The sequence below is a fragment of the Coregonus clupeaformis genome, chromosome 18 (assembly GCF_020615455.1).
Source record: "Coregonus clupeaformis isolate EN_2021a chromosome 18, ASM2061545v1, whole genome shotgun sequence".
NCBI classification, from domain to species: domain Eukaryota; kingdom Metazoa; phylum Chordata; class Actinopteri; order Salmoniformes; family Salmonidae; genus Coregonus; species Coregonus clupeaformis.
In genome coordinates this window covers 40,427,525-40,453,559 of record NC_059209.1, presented here as the reverse complement: position 1 = coordinate 40,453,559, position 26,035 = coordinate 40,427,525, and the positions used below count along the sequence as shown (strand labels likewise).

At 48.1% G+C, this 26,035-nt stretch overlaps 1 pseudogene; it reads right to left on the bottom strand.

Moving 5' to 3' along the window:
- Nucleotides 1–22,126, bottom strand: part of LOC121583088 — a 254,041-nt pseudogene extending 231,915 nt beyond the window's left edge.
- Nucleotides 22,127–26,035: the final 3,909 nt, after the last annotated feature.

Below are 26,035 nucleotides of genomic sequence, written 5' to 3'. Positions count from 1 at the left end.
CTAGGCGGTATGACTCCCGTCGCCGCTCCGTGAGTGTTCCGTCATCACGTGTCACCAAACAATTGTTTTTAGTTCCCCTAATGGTGAATGGTTCTTCCTTCTTTTCCCTTTCCACGGCAATGATAGATTCCAGATAAGCGGGGAACCTTATAGATAGGGAGCTGGTCACTGAATGGGGGTTGCCCACCGTGCCACTGCCTTCTCCGCTACACGTCACCTCGCTGGACAATAAACCACTTGGATCAGGCACCATTACGCAAGTCACTCTCCCCAACACCATCACCATTCCCACAATACCGGAGCACCACGAGGAGCTGTCCTTCCACATCGTCACGTCACCCCTTCACCGGATCGTCTTGGGACTGCCCTGGCTCAGACTACACAAACGCACCATCAATTGGATCACCAAGAGTATCACAGCCTGGTCCCCCTCATGCCGGAGGACCTGCCTGCCGGTGGTTTGTTGTTCCACGTCAGTGGAGAGCCCGGAGTCCGCCCTCCAGCCCAACATTCCACGTGAGTACGCAGATCTCTCCGATGTCTTCTCTGCCTCCAAGGTAAGGCTGTAGCAGCCTACGAACTGCTCCCAGACTTACTTATTGCTGTTCACTGGACCTTATGATCACTCAGCTACACAGCTGATGCCTGCTGGACTGTTCCTTTACACGGTACCCCATCCTGTTTATCTGTTTAGCCTCAGCCCAAACTTTCGTCGCCATTACCAGTTGTTGTCTTAGCCCTCTCGAATAACACCTGTGATTGTGTTATGCCTCTCTTCCATGTCAATATGCCTAGCCTATTGCTGTTTCTGTTAGTTCTTATTATACTATTTCACTGTAGAGCCCCCAGTCCGGCTCAACCTGCCTCAGATAGCTCCTTTGTCCCACCCCCCCATACACGCGGAGACCGGCTCAATCGGTACCTCCAGTGATGCTATCTCTTTCATCGTTACCCAATGCTTAGGTGTACCTCCACTGTACTCATATCCTTCCATATCCTTGTCTGTACATAATGACCTGAATCTATTCTACAACGCCCGGAAATCTGCCCCTTTTATTCTCTGTACCCAACGCACTAGAAGACCAGTTCTTAAAGCCTTTAGCCGTATCCTTATTCTATTCCTCATCTGTTCCTCTGGTGATGTAGAGGTTAACCCAGGCCCTGTAGCCCCCAGTATCACTCCAACTCCGCAGGCACTATCATTTGTTGACTTCTGTAACCGTAAAAGCCTTGGTTTCTTGCATGTTAACATCAGAAGCCTCCTCCCCAAGTTTGAGTTATTCACTGCATTAGCACACTCTGCCAACCCTGTTGTTCTAGTAGTGTCTGAATCCTGCCTTAGGAAGGCCACCAAAAATTCAGACATTTCCATCCCGAACTACAACATTTTCCGTCTAGATAGAACTGCCAAAGGGGGCGGAGTTGCAATCTACTGTAGAGCTCTATCATACTATCCAGGTCTGTGCCCAAACAGTTTGAGCTTCTACTTCTAAAAATCCACCTTTCCAGAAAAAAGTCTCTCACTGTTGCTACAGACCCCCTCAGCCCCTAGTTGTGCCCTGGACACTGTATGTGAATTGCTTGCCCCCCATCTATCCTCAGAGTTCGTACTGCTTGGTGACCTAAACTGGGATATGCTTAACACCCCGGCCGTCCTACAATATAAACTAGATGCCCTCAATCTCACACAAATTATCAAGGAACCTACTAGGTACAACCCTAAATCTGTAAACATGGGCACCCTCATAGATATCATCCTGACTAATTTACCCTCTAAATACACCTCCGCTGTCTTCAACCAGGATCTCAGCGACCACTGCCTCATTGCCTGCATCCGTATTGGGTCCGCGGTCAAATGACCACCCCTCATCACTGTCAAACGCTCCCTAAAACACTTCAGCGAGCAAGCCTTTCTAATTGACCTGGCCCGGGTATCCTGGATGGATATTGACCTCATTCCGTCAGTAGAGGATGCCTGGATGTTCTTCAAAAGTGCTTTCCTCTCCATCTTAAATAAGCATGTCCATTCGATAAAATTCAGAACTAAGAACAGATATAGCCCCTGGTTCACCCCAAGACTTGACTGCCCTTGACCAGCACAAAAACATCCTGTGGCGTACTGCATTAGAATCGCACAGCCCCCGCCATATACAACTTTTCAGGGAAGTCAGGAACCAATATACACAATCAGTTAGCACTAACTCCAAAAGGTTTTGGGACACTGTAAAGTCCATGGAGAATAACAGCACCTCCTCCCAGCTACCCACTGCACTGAGGCTAGGAAACACTGTCACCACCGATAAATCTACGATAATCGAGAATTTCAATAAGCATTTTGCTACGGCTGTCCATGCTTTCCACCTGGCTACCCCTACCCCGGCCACAAGCTTTGCACCCTCCGCTGCAACTTGCCCATGCCCCCCTGCTTCTCCTTCACCCAAATTCAGATAGCTGATGTCCTGAAAGAGCTGCAAAATCTGGACCCCTACAAATCAGCTGGGCTAGACAATCTGGACCCTTTCTTTCAAAAATTAGCCGCCGAAATTTTCGCAACCCCTATTACTAGCCTGTTCAACCTTTCTTTCGTATCGTCTGAGATCCCCAGAGATTGGAAAGCTGCCGCGGTCATCCCCCTCTTCAAAGGGGGTGACACTCTAGATCCAAACTGTTACAGACCTATATCCATCCTGCCCTGCCTTTCGAAAGTATTTGATAGACATGTTAACAAACAGATCACTGACCATTTCGAATCCCACCGTACCTTCTCTGCTATGCAATCTGGTATACGAGCTGGTCATGGGTGCACCTCAACCATGCTCAAGGTCCTAAACGATATAATAACCGCGATCGATAAAAGACAGTACTGTGCAGCAGTCTTCATCGACCTGGCCAAGGATTTTGACTCTGTCAACCATCGCATTCTTATTGGCAGATTAAATAGCCTTGGTTTCTCTAATGACTGCCTCGCCTGGTTCACCAACTACTTCTCAGATAGAGTTCAATGTGTCAAATCGGAGGGCCTGTTGTCTGGACCTCTGGCCGTCTCTATGGGGGTGCCACAGGGTTCAATTCTCGGGCTGACTCTATTCTCTGTGTATATCAATGATGGATCCAGAGGTCCAGGGGTAGCCAGGTGGAAAGCATGGCCAGCCGTAGAAAAATGCTTATTGAAATTCTCGATTATCGTAGATTTATCGGTGGTGATAGTGTTTCCTAGGATCCACCTCTACGCAGACGACATCATTTTGTATACATCTGGCCCTTCATTGGACACTGTGTTAACAAACCTCCAAACGAGCTTCAACGCCATACAACACTCCTTCCGTGGCCTCCAACTGCTCTTAAACGCTAGTAAAACTAAATGCATGCTCTTCAATCGAATGCTGCTTGCATCCGCCCTCCCGACTAGAATCACTACTCTCGGCGGGTCTGACTTAGAATATGTGGACAACTACAAATACCTAGGTGTCTGGTTAGACCGTAACCTCTCCTTCCAGACTCACATTAAGCATCTCCAATCCAAAGTTAAATCTAGAATCGGCTTCCTATTTCGCAACAAAGCCTCCTTCACTCATGCTGCTAAACATGCCCTCGTAAAACTGACTATCCTACCGATCCTTGACTTCGGCGATGTCATTTACAAAATAGCTTCCAACACTCTACTCAGCAAATTGGATGTAGTCTATCACAGTGCCATCCGTTTTGTCACCAAAGCCCCATATACTACTCACCATTGTGACCTGTACGCTCTCGTTGGCTGGCCCTCACTACATATTCGTTGCCAAACCCACTGGCTCAAGGTCATCTATAAACCACTTCTAGGCAAATCCCTGCCTTATCTAAGCTGAATGGTCACCATAGCAACACCCACCCGTAGTATGCGTTCCAGCAGGTATATCTCACTGGTCATCCCCAAAGCCAACACCTCCTTTGGCCACCATTCCTTCCAGTTCTCTGTTGCAAATTACTGGAATGAACTGCAAAATCTCTGAAGCTGGAGACACTTATCTCCCTCACTAACTTTAAGCATCAGTTGTCAGAGCAGCTTACCGATCACTGCATCTGTACACAGCCCATCTGTAATTAGCCCAACCAACTACCTCATCCTCATATTGTTATTTACATTGTTATTTATTTTGCTCATTTGCACCCCAGTATCTCTATTTGCACATCATCTTCTGCACATATATCACTCCAGTGTTAATACTAAATTCTAATTATTTTGCACTATTGCCTATTTATTGCCTTACCTCCATAACTTACTACATTTGCACACACTGTATATAGATTTTCTATTGTGTTATTGACTGTACGTTTTGTTTATTCCATATGTAACTCTGTGTTGTTGTTTTTTATCGCACTGCTTTGTTTTATCTTGGCCAGGTCGCAGTTGTAAATGAGAACATGTTCTCAACTGGCTTACCTGGTTAAATAAAGGTGAAATAAATAAAAAGTGTCTCCCTCCTCACAGGCCCTGGGATTGCGCCATTGACCTGCTGGAGGGACAACACCCCCCAAAGAGTCGCATTTACTCCCTCTCCATATTGGAGACTGAGTCCATGGAGAAGTATGTGGCGGAGGCCCTGAAACAGGGGTTCATCAGACACTCTACCTCTCCTGCCTCCGCCAGCTTCTTCTTCGTGGCCAAAAAAGACGGAGGACTGAGGCCGTGCATTGACTACCGGGGGCTGAACGCAGTCACCACCAAGTACCGGTACCCCATCCCTCTGGTTCTGTCAGCCATCGAGTAGCTGCGAGGGGCCCGGTACTTTACCAAGTTGGACCTGAGGAGTGCCTACAACCTGATCCGAATCTGGGAAGGAGACGAGTGGAAGACTGCATTCAGCACTACCTCAGGCCACTATGAATACTGCGTCATGCCCTACGGCCTCGCCAACGCACCTTCCGTGTTCCAGTCCTTCATCAATGACGTGTTCCGAGACATGCTGAGTAGACAGGTGGTGGTGTACATCGACGATATCCTGATCTACTCGGCTACGTTCGAGGAGCAAGTCAGGGACGTCAGAGCGGTCCTACTCCGCCTCCGGGAACACAGCCTGTTGGTGAAGGGGGAGAAATGCGAATTCCACCAACAGGCCATCTCTTTCCTGGGATACAGGATCAGTCCTCAGGGGGTGTTCATGGAAAGAGCGAAGACGGACGCCGTTTCATCAGGTCCTTCAGCTCCATAGCCGCCCCGCTCACCTTTCTCCTTAAGGGGGGGCCTCAGAAGCTGGCCTGGAAACCTGAGGCTGACGCTGCCTTCAAGAGGCTGAAGGAGAGGTTCCTCACAGCGCCCCTTCTAAAAAACCCAGATCCAGCTCGTCCTTTCATCCTGGAGGTGGACACATCTGAGGAGGGCGTGGTTGGGGTCCTCTCCCAGCGGCAAGTTAAGCCAGAGAAAATGTATCCCTGTGCATTTTTCTTGAACAATCTTACCCTGCAGAGAAGAACTATGGAGTTGGAAACAGGGAGCTGTTGGCGGTGGTCCTCGCTCTGGAGGAATGGAAGGCGCAGTCAATCCATTCCAGATTCTCACTGACCACCGGAATTTGGAGAACATACGGGCAGTGAAACGGATGAACTCTCGTCAAGCCGGGTGGTCCCAATTTCTTACTCACTTTCAGTTTATTCTGTCCTACCGCCCAGGATACAAGAATGTGAAAGCCGACGCACTCTCCAGGATGCACCATACCGGAGAACGGAAGGATCTGGGGAGTCGTATCCTGCCTCCGTCTCTCATCGCGGCACCTGTCATTTGGGATGTGGACAAATATATCCGCCTGTCGGCTCAGGAGGACCCAGCGCCTGCCAACGCCCCTCCGGGGTGCGTGTATGTACCCACCAGGGTCCGTGACTGCCTGCTGATCTGGGCGCACACCAACCTTACGGCAGGGCACTCCTACCTTCTCTCTCACAAAAATACTGGTGGCCCACCTTGGCTACTGATGTCTCCCGCTATATCAACTCCTGTTCCGTATGTGCCCAAACTGTCAGGACCGGCAGGGTGAGTGGGCGAGGTTTCTTTTCTGGGGGCAGAATATGCCCAGAACTACCTTGTTCACTCCTCCACGGGGCTCACTCCCTTCCAGTGCATCCTGGGGTACTAGCCGGCCCTGGCCCCTTGGACACCCAGCCAGACCAATGCGCCCGCTGTCGACGAGTGGTTCCGCAGGGTCGGACGCGGGGGCGGGGGGGGGGGGTACTGTCACATCTTCTCCCGTTGGTCCCCTCCGGCGCTCTGATTTGTCGGTCTACTGAGCCACCAGTCTGAGCATACCACCTTGGTTACACCGGAATGGAAACCAAGCGCACCATAATCACCTCCAGCGCACCTGCACCTCATCATCTCATCACCACCCCTATATAGCCCTGGACTGTTCAGTGTTGTGTTGTGTGTGTGATTGTTAGTGTCTTGTCGTGTACTGGCTCTTTGTTGTTCTGTTGCTCAGTTTTAAGTAAACCTTTACATTGTTGATTCCTGCTGCAGCGGGAGAGCTGGGGGCCAGAGGGAGGTTCTGGGGGTCAGCGGGAGAGCTGGGGGCCAGAGGGAGGGTCTGGGGGTCAGAGGGAGGGTCTGGGGGCCAGAGGGAAGGTCTGGGGGCCAGAGGGAGGTTCTGGGGGTCAGAGGGAGGGTCTGGGGGTCAGAGGGAGAGCTGGGTGTTCAGAGGGGATCAGAAGGAGGGTCTGGGGATCAGAGGGGGTCAGAGGAAGGATCTGGGGATCAGAGGGAGGTTCTGCTCTTCAAGACCAGCAGCTGACCGCACATCACCACAGCCAGACTATCAGACCCACTAGGCTACCAGGCCGTTTAGCACTCGACTAATGCATCATAAACCACCGGAACATCAGAACATTGGCCCTCCGGGAACAGAGAGTCTTTGAGTATTTTATCAAAGCACAGATCCTGATGTGAACACAGGCAGGAAGACAGGCAGGCAGACAGACAGGAAGACAGGCAAGCAGGAAGACAGGTAGTCAGACAGGAAGACAGCCAGACAGGTAGTCAGACAGGAAGACAGCCAGTCAGGAAGACAGGCAGACAGGAAGACAGGTAGTCAGACAGGAAGACAGGTAGTCAGGAAGACAGGCAGACAGGCAGTCAGGAAGACAGTCAGGCAGTTAGGAAGACATGCAGGCAGGCAGACAGACAGACAGGCAGTCAGGAAGACATGCAGGCAGGCAGATCATATGAGCACTGACCACCACAGTATGATACAAAACAACTGGTCTGCTAACGCGTCGTAAGCTAGCTGCAGGAACACACAATGTCCCGACATGACTTCTGGTTCAAATGATATGGTCTGATTCAAATGTTATGGTTTGGTTCAAATGTTATGGTCTGGTTCAAATGCTATTTTGCTCACTGCATGTGCTTTTAAGAGAAAGATGGAGCGCCCATAGGTGCAATTTTACACAAACACAGATCTGGAATGTATTCAATGGTGAGGAGAAAAGGGCTGGTGCATTGTGCCCCCCTGTCTCTTTCCCTCTCCCTCCCTCCCTCCCTTACCCCTGCCCCCCCACCTTCCCTGTGGATCAGTCGCTCTGTCGCTCTGTTTCTCTCTCCCCGTCTCTCTCTTCCCAACTCCCTCTCTTCCCGTCTCTCTCTCCTCGTCTCTCTCTCTTCCCGTCTCTCTCTCTCCCCGTCTCTCTCTCCCCGTCTCTCTCTCTTCCCGTTTCTCTCTCTCCCCGTCTCTCTCTCCCCATCTCTCTCTCCCCGTCTCTCTCTCTTCCCGTCTCTCTCTCCTCGTCTATCTCTCTTCCCGTCTCTCTCTCTCGCCCGTCTCTCTCTCGCCCGTCTCTCTCTCTCCCATTCTCTCTCTCCCCGTCTCTCTCTGTCCCCGTCTCTCTCTCTCTCTTCCCTCTCTTTTTTCTTCTTCTTATGTCTATCTACTTCTGCCAGGTAAGGAAGGAAGGGTGACAATAAACAGTGTGATTCCAACTGCTGTCTTCCATCATTTTCTGGCACTGCCTTACCCACACGGAATAACAAACACCAGCAAACAATTCAGCTCTATGCTACCCTATTTGTTATACAGTGCCCTAAAGTGCCCTATGGGGCCTGGTAAAAAATAATGCACTATAAAGGCAACAGGGTGCCATTTGGGACGCATCCTAACTATCTGAGAGCAGATCTCTGTGTTGTCAGATATAGTGAGAGAGCAGAAGTGGGTATGGAGAGAGATGGGGGGGAGATATGACAGACACACACATTTCACTGTACTTGTGCTTGTGATATTACCACATGAAACACAATTTAAAAAATATATATTTTGATTTTGTTTTTGTGAAATGACACACAGCTACTAACAGGAGAAATACCATTCAAGGACAATGCAGGAGATTATCCATGTTCAAACATTTCTGTCAACACACAATCTAGACTCCCACTGTGCTTCACTTTTCAAAAGGCTCCAAATGTCTACCATCTTTACTTTCTCCCAGACTCTCACTGATTCACTACTACTCCAAACGAGCTGAAAAAGAAACGGAACAAAAAAACAATCCAAATTTGAAAAGTGTATCTGAGTACATTTATATAACCAACCTCATTTTATTCTTTGAAGAGACTTGGGGGGATAAAATACACTAAACCTACAACAAAAAAGTTGAATGATGTAGCAGGTGAATGGTTCAGCCTAACTGTCACGCCCTGGCTCTGGGGACTCTTAAATGTTGAGCCAGGGTGTGGAGTTTCTATGTCATATTTTCTATGTTGTGTTTTCTAGATCGTGTAGATCTATGTTGGCCAGGGTGGTTCCCAATCAGAGGCAGTTGTAGCTCGTTGTCTCTGATTGGGGACAATACTTAGGCAGCCTGTTTGGCACTAGTCGGTGTGGGATCTTGTTCCGTTAAGGTTTGTTTTGTGTAACCTAGGACTTCATGTTTCGTTTGTTTGTTGTTTTGTCGTTAGTTAAGTACTTAATAAAATGTACGCTTATCACGCTGTGCCTTGGTCCGTCTCATCAGTAAACGATCGCGACAGAAGATCCCACCAAAAGAGGACCAAGCATCGTGTCCAGGAACAGACAGCCTGGACCTGGGAGGAGATCCTGGACGGGAAGGGATCCTGGACTTGGGAGGAGATTCAGGCCGGAATGGATCGCCGTCCTTGGGAGGAGACTGTGGAGGCGCGCTATAGAGAGGAGCAGCGGCAACGCAGAGGGTACCGGCCGAGGAGGAAGCCCGAGAGACAGCCTCAATAAAAAAATTTGGGGGGGCTAAAAGGGTGGTTGGCGGAGCCTAGGGTTAGAGCAGAGCCAACTCCCCGTACTCAGGCTAGGAAGCGTGTGACCGTGTTATGCGGAGCCACGTACTGTGCCGCGAGTGTTCCTGCACAGTCCTGTACGTCCTGTGCTAGCACCACGCACGTGTCGTGCAAAGATGGGCATTCAGCCAGGACGGGGTGTGCCGGCTCAACGCTCGTGGTCTCCAGTACGCTCCTCGCGCCAAGCCAGTGGTGCGCGTCGCCAGCCCGGTCCAGCCCGTTCCTGCTCCCCGCACCAAGCCAGTGGTGCGCGTCGTCAGCCCGGTCCGGCCCGTTCCTGCTCCCCGCACCAAGCCAGTGGTGCGTGTCGTCAGCCCGGTCCGGCCCGTTCCTGCTCCCCGCACCAAGCCAGTGGTGCGCGTCGTCAGCCCGGTCCGGCCCGTTCCTGCTCCCCGCACCAAGCCTGTGGTGCGTGTGTCCAGTCCGGCACGGCCCGTGCCTGTTCCACCGGTGCCTGGTCCGGCACCGGTCAGCTGCTCCACTCCGGAGCCAGAGCAATCCGCTCCACCGGGGTCCGGTCCAACTCCTGTCAGCGGATCCACTCCGGAGCCAGAGCAATCCGCTCCACCGGTGCCCAGTCCAGCTCCGGCCAGCGGCTCCAGTCCGGAGCCTGTACAGATCGATCCACCGTCGTCGGGTCCAGCTCCAGTCAGCGGTGCCAGACCAGACCAGGGGCGCAACGGGGAGGTGGAGAGAAAGTGGTGGTCGCGCCCGGAGCCGGATCCACCTCCGAGGCGGAATGCCCACCCGGCCCCTACCCTGTTGTGTTTGTGTGGCGCGGTCGCAGTCCGCGCCTTTGGGGGGGGGGGGTACTGTCACGCCCTGGCTCTGGGGACTCTTAAATGTTGAGCCAGGGTGTGGAGTTTCTATGTCATATTTTCTATGTTGTGTTTTCTAGATCGTGTAGATCTATGTTGGCCAGGGTGGTTCCCAATCAGAGGCAGCTGTAGCTTGTTGTCTCTGATTGGGGACCATACTTAGGCAGCCTGTTTGGCACTAGTCGGTGTGGGATCTTGTTCCGTTAAGGTTTGTTTTGTGTAACCTAGGACTTCACGTTTCGTTTGTTTGTTGTTTTGTCGTTAGTTAAGTACTTAATAAAATGTTCGCTTATCACGCTGCGCCTTGATCCGTCTCATCAGTAAACGATCGTGACACCAACACTCTCTTTGAAGAGCAGCAGCCCACCCACTTTGGAGGGGTGATAAGGACAGATTGTGATACTTTAACTAAAGTAAGTATATGACTATCGCTATGTGCTTTGATGTGTCAGAGAGGCTGAGAACCATTTTCATTCTGTGGATAGAACACCCCCATAAAAGTCCCATTGTGACATCACCACACCTACACTGTGACATCATCACACCTGTGTTGGCATATCACTTCCTTTGTGGGTTTGACTCAAGTTTCGGGAGGGCATTTAAGGGTTCCTGTGTACTGCATGAGATCACACGTCCCCACATTTACCCTCTCCTCTTCCTCTCCTCCAAACACTGTCTCCCTCTCTCCTCTTTCAATTGAGTCTTCACAGCCTGAGTCTGGATGTTTGTGGTGTATATTAGAGATCTGCCGAGTAGTCGGACAAAACAAGTATCGTAATGGATATGGGCAATTTTCTAGATCTGATTATGATCAGAGTATTTTTTGTAATTATCCGTGATCTGAAAGAAATGTACTTTTCGGATGCCAGCACGCATCTTTCTCAGTCAGTCAAGTGAGGTGCTAAGTGGTCTAAATAAATAAACTGGCTAGTTTGCCTGTCTGTAAAGAAAAGGGCGTGCTGTACATTGATCCTGCTGCTCTGATTGGAAAAAGTGAACCTGTATATCTCTGTCCACTCACTTCATAATTTCACCCGATCACTTTCACTTCTCTGTTTCGGTCTGATCATTCAGAATGCTGCTACCTCTTGTTAGCCAGCTACTATGATAAATGGCAAGGACGCTTGCTATCAAGCTATCAACGTGCATAATATCTAACAAGCGGGGTGAGGGTAGGGAAAAAGATAAAACGCAGACGCGCATTCTGACTGATAGCAAACTTGTCTGCCTGCTGCAAGTTGAGGACGCACAGACACAGGTCAGACACAGGTCAGACACAGGTCAGACACAGGTCAGACACAGGTCAGACACAGGTCAGACACAGGTCAGACACAGGTCAGACACAGATAAGACACAGGTCAGACACAGATAAGACACAGATCAGACACAGATCAGACACACACCCCTCCACGGCTCCTAACCTGCAGCTTGTTTGGCCTAGAAACGTGCAGGGAGATAGGTAGCCTATTTTGCCAACATCTACGTACAGTGAGGGAAAAAAGTATTTGATCCCCTGCTGATTTTGTACGTTTGCCCACTGACAAATAAATTTTCAGTCTATAATTTTAATGGTAGGTTTATTTGAACAGTGAGAGACAGAATAACAACAACAAAATCCAGAAAAACGCATGTCAGAAATGTTATAAATTGATTTGCATTTTAATGAGGGAAATAAGTATTTGACCCCCTCTCAATCAGAAAGATTTCTGGCTCCCAGGTGTCTTTTATACAGGTAATAAGATGAGATTAGGAGCACACTCTTAAAGGGAGTGTTCCTAATCTCAGTTTGTAACCTGTATAAAAGACACCTGTCCACAGAAGCAATCAATCAATCAGATTCCAAACCCTCCACCATGGCCAAGACCAAAGAGCTCTCCAAGGATGTCAGGGACAAGATTGTAGACCTACACAAGGCTGGAATGGGCTACAAGACCATCGCCAAGCAGCTTGGTGAGAAGGTGACAACAGTTAGTACGATTATTCGCAAATGGAAGAAACACAAAATAACTGTCAATCTCCCTCGGCCTGGACTCCATGCAAGATCTCACCTTGTGGAGTTGCAATGATCATGAGAACGGTGAGGAATCAGCCCAGAACTACACGGGAGGATCTTGTCAATGATCTCAAGGCATCTGGGACCATAGTCACCAAGAAAACAATTGGTAACACACTACGCCGTGAAGGACTGAAATCCTGCAGCACCCGCAAGGTCCCCCTGCTCAAGAAAGCACATATACAGGCCCGTCTGAAGTTTGCCAATGAACATCTGAATGATTCAGAGGAGAACTGGGTGAAAGTGTTGTGGTCAGATGAGACCAAAATTGAACTCTTTGGCATCAACTCAACTCGCCGTGTTTGGAGGAGGAGGAATGCTGCCTATGACCCAAAGAACACCATCCCCACCGTCAAACATGGAGGTGGAAACATTATGCTTTGGGGGTGTTTTTCTGCAAAGGGGACAGGACAACTTCACCGCATCAAAGGGACGATGGACGGGGCCATGTACCGTCAAATCTTGGGTGAGAACCTCCTTCCCTCAGGCAGGGCATTGAAAATGGGTCGTGGATGGGTATTCCAGCATGACAATGACCCAAAACACACGGCCAAGGCAACAAAGGAGTGGCTCAAGAAGAAGCACATTAAGGTCCTGGAGTGGCCTAGCCAGTCTCCAAACCTTAATCCCATAGAAAATCTGTGGAGGGAGCTGAAAGTTCGAGTTGCCAAACGTCAGCCTCGAAACCTTAATGACTTGGAGAAGATCTGCAAAGAGGAGTGGGACAAAATCTCTCCTGAGATGTGTGCAAACCTGGTGGCCAACTACAAGAAACGTCTGACCTCTGTGATTACCAACAAGGGTTTTGCCACCAAGTACTAAGTCAAGTTTTGCAGAGGGGTCAAATACTTGTTTCCCTCATTAAAATGCAAATCAATTGATAAAATTTTTGACATGCGTATTTCTGGATTTTTTTGTTGTTATTCTGTCTCTCACTGTTCAAATAAACCTACCATTAAAATTATGGACTGATCATGTCTTTGTCAGTGGGCAAACGTACAAAATCAGCAGGGGATCAAATACTTTTTTCCCTCACGGTAGGTATATTAAAACATTCAATATTTTTCTATCACGAGTATAATCTGATCCGATCCGACTATCAACTGTCAATTTACGGATACGATTACGAGTATGGCCATGTCGGCACACCCCTAGTGTACGTATATGATAACAACTACTAACCAAGTGACTATCATTTCTTGGCTAAAGGAATGATCTGCATTGATTGATGGGGAAACAGTGGAGGAAGGTTACATAAATTAAACTCAATTGAGTAAACAGTAACTCCAACTGGTGGCATTAGACGAAACAGGTTCACGGATAGGGTGACAGGAGAATTGTCAGGCCCTATTAAAAGCACTACTACGATATAGCCCAGTATAGATACAACAGCAAACATAAGACGAGTCAAGAACAGAAAACCGGCCCGTTTTAGACAAACAGCTGACTGAATACCTGGCGTTTAGATAACAAAGAAAAGGACAGCGCAGTTGAGACTGTCTCCATGGCAACAGTGCCTCTTTACAATGACATGATGAAACTTTGAAATATTTGACACTTGTTGTAGCAAGGTGTTGTTGCAAACGAGTATCATGAAATACATTAACCAAAAACAGGCACACTTTGTAACAGATCCGTCTCGTCGCAAGTCCTTAGCTAAGATTTGACATGTTGAAATTTGGAAACTCCAGCAGCCGACATTGTCAGGGTTGAGTGTAGAGGGAACGTGGAATCACACGCAGGACACAGAGATTCAAAAAACAGATGTCTTTAGTGAAGTCCGACAGTACAAGCCAACACGGCAACAGGCCACAGGCGAAACATACGCACACTGGAAATGTCCAAAGTAAATGCGCACAACGTGCAGGACTCTCTTAAACAAAACGAAATACAGAGAGCACAGAACAGCGGACCAACAACAACACGTGACATCGAACAATTACACACAACACCTGACCAAACACAAGAGAACTAAATAGGGTGCCTAATGAACACTTAACAATGAACAGGTGTAACAAACAGACAAAACCAATCTAACATGAAACATCGAACGGTGGCAGCTAGTACTCCGGAGACGACGACCGCCGAAGCCTGCCCGAACAAGGAGAAGGAGCCGCCTCGGCCGAAACCGTGACAGACATGAGATGTTCTAAAACTAGACTGTTCAGATTAAGCAAACTTCTTTATAAAACTGCATTATTCTGTCTCGTCTCGGATGTTGTATCTGAACTGGGCTTATGAATGCAATCCATCTGTATTAATGCATCATTATGACAGTTATGAGAAAATACTGTATGGATGACATACTTGTGGTGGCTGGCTTGTAGCTCGCCCAGAAGATGATTATTGAACCACTGGTCAAAATCACTGTTGTCACATAGCTCTTATGTAGCAGGCCCTACTGCATTGTACACTGTGGTCAGATAGGGGTGGAAATGAGAGCCTTTCAACAATGGCATACTGTTACGACTGAAAGATGCCATCTTTTTCTATTTGCTTGCCATCAGATATCCAATAGGCTGGGCCGGCCATCTTTGATTTTGTCATTTATATTGAATAGCTCCCTACAGAGCCAGTATTATTATTCACTGAATAGAATTTAACTGAATAGAATGTGCTGTGGTTTTGACCCTTCTCATAAACAGCCTGAATGTTCCCTTCATTTTCCCACATAAAGCCAGATTGGTGTGATTACGACGCAGGGCATATGGAAGAAAACAGAAACCCAATTAGTTGTGATTCAGCCGTGTTGTACTACTGTTTTCATCCATAAAGTCCATTTGAGTAACACTGAAGGGCCCACTGAAACTATACGTGGAGTTTATAGTGTGAGAAACAGTCAACCATAAACAATGGGGCCAGCCGATGACAACACAGTGTTGGTGGGTGGTACAAACGATGTCATTAGCAGCGCTGGAAGGACCTGTGGTGTGCTAACAACCACAGAGGGATACAGTCTGACTATAAGGAGTGATCAAACTAGAGGTGGTGGAGCGAGAGGGGGGGTAAGGGGAGAAAGTGTGGGATGGTGAACTAAAAAGAGACTGATAAAGAGAGACAAAAGGAGAGAGTGATATGGTTTTATAGTCTCTCTAGGGAGTACTGTAATCACTGGAGGTAGGGAAAAGGAACATCAGTATCTCCTGCATATGACTCATCTAAAGACAGTAGTGTGGACATAGTGTGGAGCCATTAGTGCTTTTTGAGGTATGTACGGTTTGGGTTCGATTATTAAAAAATAATCACGGTTTTTCGATTTCGGTTTCAATTATTTGGGTTGAATGCTGTAACAACACAGGATAAAACAATCAATAAAAGTCCCATGCTAGTAGTGACTGCCCATTACTGCTTATTTATTCACATTACTTTACTTTAATAAAATATGTACGTTTTTGTGTATATTACATTTGTTTTATTTGATTACTTTATTATTTCATTCCAAGTCAATATCATCTCTATAGAGCTGCTGACAATGCTGTCTGACAAAATCACAATTTTCTAGTTCTTCAATGTAAATAAGGCATACTTTTATGACTGCTGAATACCAACTATCAATCACTTAGATCCTGTTTTTTCAGATAGAGATACCTTGCGAAGCAACAACTGCTCTCTATATCCCTTCATGATCCCGCATCTTCTGTCTCTTCAGTAACAGGCGTAAAAGAAACACAGACCAGACAAGTAGATGTGCAATGGATTACAGTCATGTGTGCATTGAGCTCACAGAAAATAAAAAATAAAAATGGAATTCAAATAATTGAACCGACATTGGTCAATTAGTTGTTCAAAAACCAAAAAATAACCGAGATTTCGGTTAATCGCTCAGCACTAAAAGACTGTGTTCCAAAACACTACAGTATGTAAAGTCCCAGTAAAGACCCAGTGGTGAAACATATCCCCCAAAATGTTCCAGTTTAAACTTGTTTTTTAACTCATACTGGGACCTACTAAGGATCCAGCCAGATGGATGGTATACACAGGTTCAGTATGTGGTTTAGCAACAAAACCGATGCGTTCACATCTTCGGGGCAAAACAGACAGGGTCGGCTTAGAATCATCGGATTATTAACAACATGTAAACTATATTTCATCTTCAAATATTTATTGAAAATAACTACATTTGCACAATAGCACTTGTTGTCTCTCAAATACATTGTTACAGTTGTTAGTTAGCTAGCTAGCTAATTTTAGCCATATTATCATAGATGTGACATCAGTCAAAACATATCAAAACAAGATATGGTATCAAGAAATGTAAGAACAACATACAACTAGCTGAAAAAAAGCCATCTACGATTCCCCACACGGCAGATTCTTGTTGCTAGCAGTTCATTTGAAAAATGTATTTAATTATTCCACTAAAACTGTCTGGCTAGTTAGCTAACAAACATATTGTGCAGATAATCTTCAAATTAATTGTTTTACACACTATCTTATCACAGCGCTGGCTGACCATGGCTGACCTCCTGTACTCCCCCGTTCACCCACAACTGTGTTGCCGCGCACGACTCTAACACCATCATCAAGTTTGCTGACGACATGACGGTGATAGGACTGATCACCGACGACGATGAGGCAGCCTATAGGGAGGAGTTCAGAGACCTGGCAGTGTCAACGTCAGCAAGACAAAGGAGCAGATGGTGGACTACAGGAAATGGAGGGTCGAGCACGCCCCCATCCACATTGATGGGACTGTAGTGGAGCTGGTTGAAAGCTTCAAGTTCCTCGTTGTCCACATCACTAAGGAAAAAACATGGTCCACACACACCCACACAGTTGCGAATAGGGCACGTCAGTGCCTCTTCCCCCTCAGGAGGCTGAAAAGATTTGGCATGGGTCCTCAGATCCTCCAAGTTATAAAGCTGCATCATTGAGAGCATCTTGACTGGCTACATCACCGCTTGGTATGGCAACTGCAAAGCACCCGACCACAAGGGGCTACAGAGGGTGGTGAGCACGGCCCAGTACATCTCTGGGGCCAAGCTCCCTGCCATCCAGAACCTCTACACCAGGCGGTGTCAGAGGAAGGCCCAAAAAGTTGTCAAAGACTCCAGCCACCCAAGCCATAGACTGTTCTCTCTGCTACTGCAATGCAATTGGTACCAGTGCACCAAATCTGGAAGCAACAGGACCCTGAACAGCTTCTACCCCCAAGCCTTAAGACTGCTAAACAAGTGTTGTAACGAGAGCCCACGAGTGAAGTCACGCACCCTCAGTTGGGGTGGTGGTAAACGGATATTCCCTGTGCAGCATCAACCCTCCCTATCACAGAGACAAACTCCTGTTCCTTCCTTTCTCCTTTTTACGACTCTGAGTGACCCTTATGAACTCCATTTGTTACTAGGAATGACCAGCCAGGCTTTTGAACAAGGAAAATGGCGCTAATAGCTCCAGGACATTTACACACGTTTTCTGAACAATGTATCAAATTAAAGAACTCATCACATGTTGATATACTGTAACTTGAAGAATAATGTGATAATTTTCTCCTGATTCTTCAATGTCATTAAAATAGGTATAATTGGTATTTGCTGTAACATGGAGGGGGGTAACATGGAGGGGTCTAACGTGGAGGGTGTGTATTTCACCAAATGCATGTTTTAAACCTACAGGCTAGGTATTTCATTCTAGGGACTGTTGAGCTGTTTTCTATACAGTAGAAACATCCTGTGTACATTTATGAGGAAATCTCAGGTTCGCCTCAACGGACATGGATGTGCTGAATTCTCAGAATCAACTGGCGGTCCCGTGCCACCCTGTCCGGCCTATCAGACCCTGCCCTCTGTGAGTATCCCTATAAATTACAGGACTTGCTGACAGACGTCAGATCAAGTTTAATCACGGTACGGCCACACAATGAGGAATGAATGACCAAACTCTCCTCGGAAACCAAACACCAATCGATAAAGACCTATCCCAAAGCAATCATCCCAGAGGTGTTCCTGCAGGAACGCACTGTTTGCATTCGAGACTAATAGAATGAGCAATCCATCACGGCTGGGATCAGAGGAAGAATACACTGCATGGAAGAGCTCTCACAGACTTTACTTTCTTGGACTGAGAACTGAGATGGAGAGAGAGAGACTTGGACAACATGCCTATCCTAACAGAATCCAACTGGGCAGGCAACATACCCTGGTTGTCCTGTAGCTCAGTTGGTAGAGCATGGCGCTTGCAACGCCAGGGTTGTGGGTTCGTTTCCCACGGGGGGCCAGTATGAAAAATTTATGCACCCACTAACTGTAAGCCACTCTGGATAAGAGCGTCTGCTAAATGACCAAAATGTAAATCAGAGAGACCGTAACAAGAGATCAGAGAATCTGTAACAAGAAACTATTATTACCCACCTGCATCCTTCATCAGCAGCTTAACAGGGTCCTCCACATTGGTTGGTCCTGCAATCACACACATACATCAAATAAAATTTACACACAAATGACAATAAACTGTACCACTGAAAATGATGGAATATCCCATGTCTGATATGCTGACTGAGACAGACACATCGTTATCCAGTCTGCCCCTCTCACTTACACCGCTGTTGTTGGCGCCTGAGTGGCTTCTCACAATCGATATTTGGCTTTCAGCTAAAATTGAATTTTCCAATTTCTCCTCAATCCGACAGTCCCTATAGTACAACTCTGTGAGAGGAGAACACTGGCCTAAAGACACCCTAGACAACTATCTCTGGGAACAACTGATCACTTACACAGGCCTGTGTCACAGGGGGAATCTCATATTGTAATCTAAAGAATGTGGTCTAAAGACTGTTGAATGGATGAATGGTTCAGCACATTCTGAGCCGTTTAAGTGGAGATCTCTACAACCAAGGCTGTGGCTGGACAAGGCCAGGTTAGGAAATAATCAGAAAACAGTTTTGTGAAAACATGTTTTACTTCACCTTTATTTAAACAGGATGTCCTATTGAGATCATAATACCCTTTTCCCCAAAGGATTGTCTTAGAGGACAATACAATGACGGACTTACCTTGTAGATTCTGCACCATCTCCAGTAGTACTCCAGGAGTCTGGGGGAGGTCAATGGACTATTGGCAGGGGAGGTCAGACAGACACACTCCACACTGGGTGTCACTCACAGGGTTAAAGGTTAATCAAAACCTATACAGAACCTGCCAAGCTTTATTAGATCAAGACACAAACACAACCCACCCATTCAGTATGTTCTACTCCCACAGGGGGCAACAACATTGACATGATCAATACCTGTGGTAATCAATAACCAGGTGTTAGTATTGCTGCCCATGACAGGCCATTGATACTAAATAGTGACACAGCTCCTTACTGGAACACTGTGGAGAGATCAGTGGGGAGGAGACAGCTCATTACAGGAACACTGTGGAGAGGTCAGAGGGGAGGAGACAGCTCATTACAGGAACACTGTGGAGAGGTCAGAGGGGAGGAGACACCAAGGACACACACTGTACTGGGAAGGTATATCTATTTTCCTCCCAGCAGACACACAGCACGCTTTGGTGTGGACACCACATTCTCAAGCTGTGGGCATGCATGTCCAGTTTTCTCTGACCACGTGGCCTGATCAGGACAAATTCCTGGCCCTAGTTTTCAGTGTCTGTGTAGTTGAAAACCAAGCAAGATTGACGAAGGAGTGGCGGTAGCAGATTAGGGTGTTGTGGATTAGTTGTGATTGGGTGCACCAAACCGGAGAGTGTGGGTATCCTCACCCAGACAAATTAATGTATTTCATATTGGGACCATCTTGGGAATTGGGAGTCACTTAAAATGAGTCTGCACTAATGACATCATCCACTGTGACCTCAGAGGTTGGCTTCACTACACTGGTATACTTCAAAGAAGTGTGGATCCTTAACCAGAGAGCCATGGAAGTAAGCAGAGTGGGACTTAACGGAGACAGATGGAAGATTAGAGCAAGACAGATGGAGAGAGGAAGAGAAGGAGGGAGGGAGGGAGGGTGACAGATAGGGAGGGAGGGAGGGAGGGAGGGAGGGAGGGAGGGAGGGAGGGAGGGAGGGAGGGAGGGAGGGAGGGAGGGAGGGAGGGAGGGAGGGAGGGAGGGTGACAGATAGGGAGGGAGAGGAGCATGATGGCGGTAGGGAGATTATACAGGCAGCAGCCAAAACCTCACAAAGCTTACCCCGCCACTAAAACATCCTCCCTGTGCCATATCACCCACTGGTCATAACTAACGTACATGTACATAATAGTACAACACATGTCCTTGTATCTACTGAATACTATGAGTGCAGACCTCTCCTTTTTCTAATCATTGCCTGTTTTTGGTTGAGAGTAATGAACTGTGGAGGCTGCTGAAGGGAGGACGGCTCATAATAATGGCTGAAACGGAGCCAATGGAATGGCATCAAACCATGTGTTTGATGTATTTGATACCATTCCACCAACTCCGCTCCAGTCATTACCACGAGCTCATCCTCCCCAATTAAGGTGCCGCCAACCTCCTGTGGTACTGAACAGGTGTAATGCTAATCAATAGCACTGCACTGACAGGATACCTTGTTACTGGGTTTTTGGGCGACAGAGAACAGTTCAGGCTCGCACACATCGCACCAAATGTGGATCTAGCTTCCGTCTGCTGATCGTCGGGACCACCCGCCCGCTAGTTTTGTTTAAGACGACTGAAATATTTGTCTTCCTTTTCCTGCATGACAGATCAACTAAAGACTACTCTCGCTCTTCCCTCTGGACTGGGAGAGCGTTGTTGCTCTTCTGTGTGAAGAATGCCGAGGGTAACGGAGCGTGTGGTTCTCCTTCTGCTAACATCATTCATCACTGGCTACCGCTAGAGAAACTCTCTCACCTGTACATCCTTATCCTATTACACTTACGGACTCACAAATCTCTAGGACTTCTCTGGTTCCTGGTTGTATGTGGCTGTGCTGTGGTATCGCTGTACCTCAGTCAAGGACTCCCAAACAATACAGGGGAAGAGGGATATGATGAAATGGAGGGAAAATAATTAGCTTCAGTGTGACTGTAAATATAATGTTGAAATCAATCAGCATGGCTGTTAGTGAGAGCAGTGGCAGGTAGATCAGGGCTGCTTCTAAGGCTTACCTGCGGTGAGCAAGTCAGTCTGTCTGTCTTGTCTTTGTGCACTGACGTCTACAGATGTGGTAGAATATATTGGCTCTCTTGCACTTTACAATGGAGTGCAATGGAGCAGAATGTTCTGTTTTTTCTTTTCTAAACTGATTGAATTGCACCTGCAACTTATCACAGGTTAAATAAATTACAGTAAACGAGAATCATTGCCTCCAACCTCCAACTGTGTGTGTGTATGTTTGACATTCACTCACCCATAGAGTGTATTTCCAGGAGTCACCCCCTGTTTCTTCAACAGCTGTCAATACAAAACAGAGCAACTATGAGATGAGGAGAAGAAGAGACGAAACAAGCTTGAGAAGCTTGAGAAGAGAAGGTGTGTGTCCACACCAGCATGGTGTGGACCTTCAGATGGACACATTACCAGACTTAACATGAGGAGAGAAGAGCTGGCAAGGTGACAGGGAAACACGTTAGTAGCAGCATATATTTGTGAGCGTACCGATGCTCTCGGTGTCCTCCTCCCACATGGCCAGCGCTTCCTCTGTCAACAGGAAGTAGTGGGAGACGAGACGCCGTCCAATCTCCGTGAGGGTGAGGTGTGTGAAGAACGCCATCTTGTTCTTGTGGGCATCCAGACTCTCCGGCTTGCTGTCTGAGAGGTGAACGAGACAGCAGGTTAGAACATGCACTCACACAGGTGCACACACACTATTCAAAACTAACCACAACCTTCAACAACAAGACCAAATCTCGACAGCTCAGAGAGAAATGTAACTATGCTAACAATGCTTTGCACATCCAACCTTGCACTCTACCCACCTGTCTGTCTGTCTGTCTGTCTGTCTGTCTGTCTGTCTGTCTGTCTGTCTGTCTGACAGGTGGCTATTCATCAATAAGTTAACGAGCTGCTGAGTAGCACATTAGAGTCGCTATTTGTAAGTCGCTCTGGAGAAGAGCGTCTGCTAAATGACGTAAATGTAAATGTAAATTAGAGGCAAGTTGGGGGGGTAGAGAAGAAACGAGAGAGGGGGAAAGAAGGGGAAGACATGAAAGAGAGAAACGGAGAAGGCAGAAAAAATAGGAAAAAAGAGAGTGAGGAAGAAAAGGAGAAGGGTAAGGAAAAGGTGGCAGAAAAGGAGAAGGGTAAGGAGAGGTGGCAGAAAAGGAGAAAGGTAAGGAGAGGTGGCAGAAAAGGAGAAGGGTAGGGAGAATGTGGCAGAAAAGGAGAAGGGTAAGGAGAGGTGGTAGAAAAGGAGAAGGGTAAGGAGAAGGTGGTAGAAAAGGAGAAGGGTAAGGAGAAGGTGGCAGAAAAGGAGAAGGGTAGGGTGAATGTGGCAGAAAAGGAGAAGGGTAAGGAGAATGTGACAGAAAAGGAGAAGGGTAAGGAGAAGGTGGTAGAAAAGGAGAAGGGTAAGGAGAAGGTGGTAGAAAAGGAGAAGGGTAAGGAGAAGGTGGCAGAAAAGGAGAAGGGTAAGGAGAAGGTTGCAGAAAAGGAGAAGGGTAGGGTGAATGTGGCAGAAAAGGAGAAGGGTAAGGAGAAGGTGGAAGAAAAGGAGAAGGGTAAGGAGAATGTGGCAGAAAAGGAGAAGGCTAAGGAGAAGCTGACAGAAAAGGAGAAGGGTAAGGAGCAGGTGGCAGAAAAGGGAAATGGTAAGGAGAAGTTGGCAGAAAATGAGAAGGGTAAAGAGAAAGTGGCAGAAAAGGAGAATGGTAAGGAGAAGGTGGCAGAAAAGGAGAAGTGTAAGGAGAAGGTGGCAAAAAAGGAGAAGGGTAAGGAGAAGGTGGCAGAAAAGGAGCAGGGTAGGGAGATGGTGGCAGAAGAGGAGAAGGGTAAGGAGGAGGTGGCAGGAAAGGAGAAGGGTAAGAAGCAGGTGGCAGAAAAGGAGAAGGGTAGGAAAAAGGTGGCAGAAGAGGAGAAGGTGGCAGAAAATGAGAAGGGTAGGGAGAAGGTGGCAGAAGAGGAGAAGGGTAAGGAGAAGGTGGCAGAATAGGAGAAGGGTAAGGAGCAGGTGGCAGAAAAGGAGAAGGGTAAGGAGAAGGTAGCAGAAAAGAAAAAGGGAAGGCAGAGAACTGATTTTTTTAAAAGAAAGCGAGATAACAAAAAAGACAGGATGGGCGGAGAATAGACGAAGGCAGAAAGAGAAAGGATGGTAAAACAGGAGAGAGAAAAAGGAGAAGGTAAGGCAGATGTTGAATCATTGGAGCTAGGATATCAGTCTGTCAGCAGTGCCTGGTTTCCTGGCCGCGAAGTGATCGGCCACACAAGCTCTGAGAACGGGACCGCCGAGTGCTGAAGCTCGTAAAAATTGTCCTCGGTTGCAACACTCACTGCCGAAACCCAAACTGCTTCTGAAAGCAACATCAGCACAAGAACTGTTCGTCGGGAGCTTCATGAAATGGGTTTCCATGGCCGAGCAGTAGCACACAAGCTTAAGATCACCATGCGCAATGCCAAGCGTCGGCTGGAGTGGTGTAAAGCTCGCCGCCATTGGACTCTGGAGCAGTGGAAACATGTTCTCTGGAGTGACTAATCACGCTTCCCCATCTGGCAGTCCGACGGACGAATCTGGCTTTGTTTGGAGGTTGTTTGTATTCTGGTTACTTTGTTAGTATAGTATCGTTTCCAGTAGCTTGGTGTCCTGCGTTTGATTTCGCCTACCGCATTCACGTCGCACTTTGACAGAATCACACACCACTCATGGAGTCAGCAGGAGAGGCGGTGCCAGCTGGATCTATGGAGGCACGCGTCGAACACCAAGTGGCCATGATCCAGGCTCTCGGCACCGCCATGGAACGGGTGGTGAACACCATTGAGCGATGAGAAAGAGGGGGTCTACCTATACCCCCTCCAACGATACCACCATCATCGGCGATGCCCATCGTTTCACCTCCGGGGTCCAGTGGGATTCGGCTCTCGCTCCCGAGGGCTTATGATGGCACAGCGGCCGGGTGCCAGGGTTTCCTACTCCAGTTGAACTCTACCTCTACAAACTGCTGAGGCCCTGTTTACACACGTCTTCCGGCACTATGGGGTGCCTGAGGATATAGTGTCTGATCGGGGTCCCCAGTTCACCTCTAGAGTCTGGAGGGCGTTTATGGAACGTCTGGGGGTCTCGATTAGCCTTACCTCAGGTTTTCACCCCGAGAGTAATGGGCAGGTGGAGAGAGTGAACCAGGATGTGGGTAGGTTTCTGAGGTCGTATTGCCAGGACCGGCAAGAGGAGTGGTCGGGATATATTCCCTGGGCAGAGATTCCCTGGGCCCAAAACTCACTCCGCCATTCGTCCACTAACCTTACGCCTTTCCAGTGTGTGGTAGGTTATCAGCCGGTTCTGGCACCTTGGCATCAGAGCCAGACCGAAGCCCTTGCGGTGGACGAGTGGTTTCGGCGCTCGGAAGAAATTGGAACGCTGCGCATGTCCATTTGCAGCGGGCTATCAGGCGGCAAAAGGCGAGCGCCGATCCCCACCGCAGTGAGGCTCCGGTGTATGCACCTGGAGATTGGGTCTGGCTCTCGACCCGAAACCTGCCCCTTCGCCTGCCCTGCCGGAAGCTGGGTCGGCAGTTTGTGGGGCCATTTAAAGTCCTGAGGAGACTGAACGAGATATGCTATAGGTTACAACTGCCCATTAATTACCGCATTAACCCCTCGTTCCATGTGTCTCTCCTCAGGCCGGAGGTGGCTGGTCCACTTCAGGAGAGTGAGGTACGAGAGGCTCCTCCGCCCCCGTTGGACATCAAGGGGGCTCCGGCGTACTCAGTTCGTTCCATCTTGGATTAGCCTGCAGTATCTCGTGGAGTGGGAGGGGTACGGTCCGGAGGAACGGTGCTGGGTCCCCAGGAGGGACATCCTAGATCCCTCTATATTGAGGGACTTCCACCGGAGTCATCCGACTCGCCCTGCTCCGTGTCCTCCTGGCCGTCCCCGAGGCCGGGGTCGGTGCACGGCTGGAGCCGCGCGTCAAGGTGGGGTACTGTCACAGAATCAGCCGAGGCTGCTCCTCCTCCTTGCTCGGGGAGGCTTCAGCGTTCGTCGTCCCCGGAGTACTAGCTGCCACCGATCTATGTTTCTGTGTTTGACTTGTTTTGTCTTGATTGTGTACACCTGTTTCCTATAATGTTGTATTGTATTCCCTATTTAATCCTCTGTCGTTCATTGTGTGTTGTGTGTGAATGTTCTCGTCATTTTCGGTAGTTGCTAGTGTGCGGGTATTCCCCTCCCTGTTTGGAGGTTGTTTGTATTCTGGTTACTTTGTTAGTATAGTATCGTTTCCAGTAGCTCGGTGTCCTGCGTTTGACTTCGCCTACCGCATTCACGTCGCACTTTGACAGTAATACAATCACAACAGAGCTCCAGTAGACAGGAGAGAGACAGAGGCTTTGAAATCATAATGCACTTCACTATGGATGGACATTCTAAATCAGCCTTGTTTATAACTACAACACACAATCTAGAAGAGTGAATGAATCAACCACCTGGGAGAAGAGGGCCTTTGTTTGTCTAATGAAGTGGACTAATAAAGGCAGTGCTGTGTCACCAATGACTCCCTCTGCCAATCAAAATGCATTTCTATAAAAACACTCAATATGCTGTGCTGTGGCCTGTAAAATAAAACACCCTCTGAACCAGGAGGCATCTGCTTCCCTGATGACATTAACAACAGCAGGCGACGGCCCTGATCCCATACCTAAAAAAACATATTTCCACAGACAGGCAGTGACAGCTGTAATAACCAGACAGCTGACCGCAGTGGAAGGATCATCCACAGCAACAGGAGAGAGAAAATAGAGAATTGGCTACCCAATGGACAGGCTTCTTTATCCGCCCTG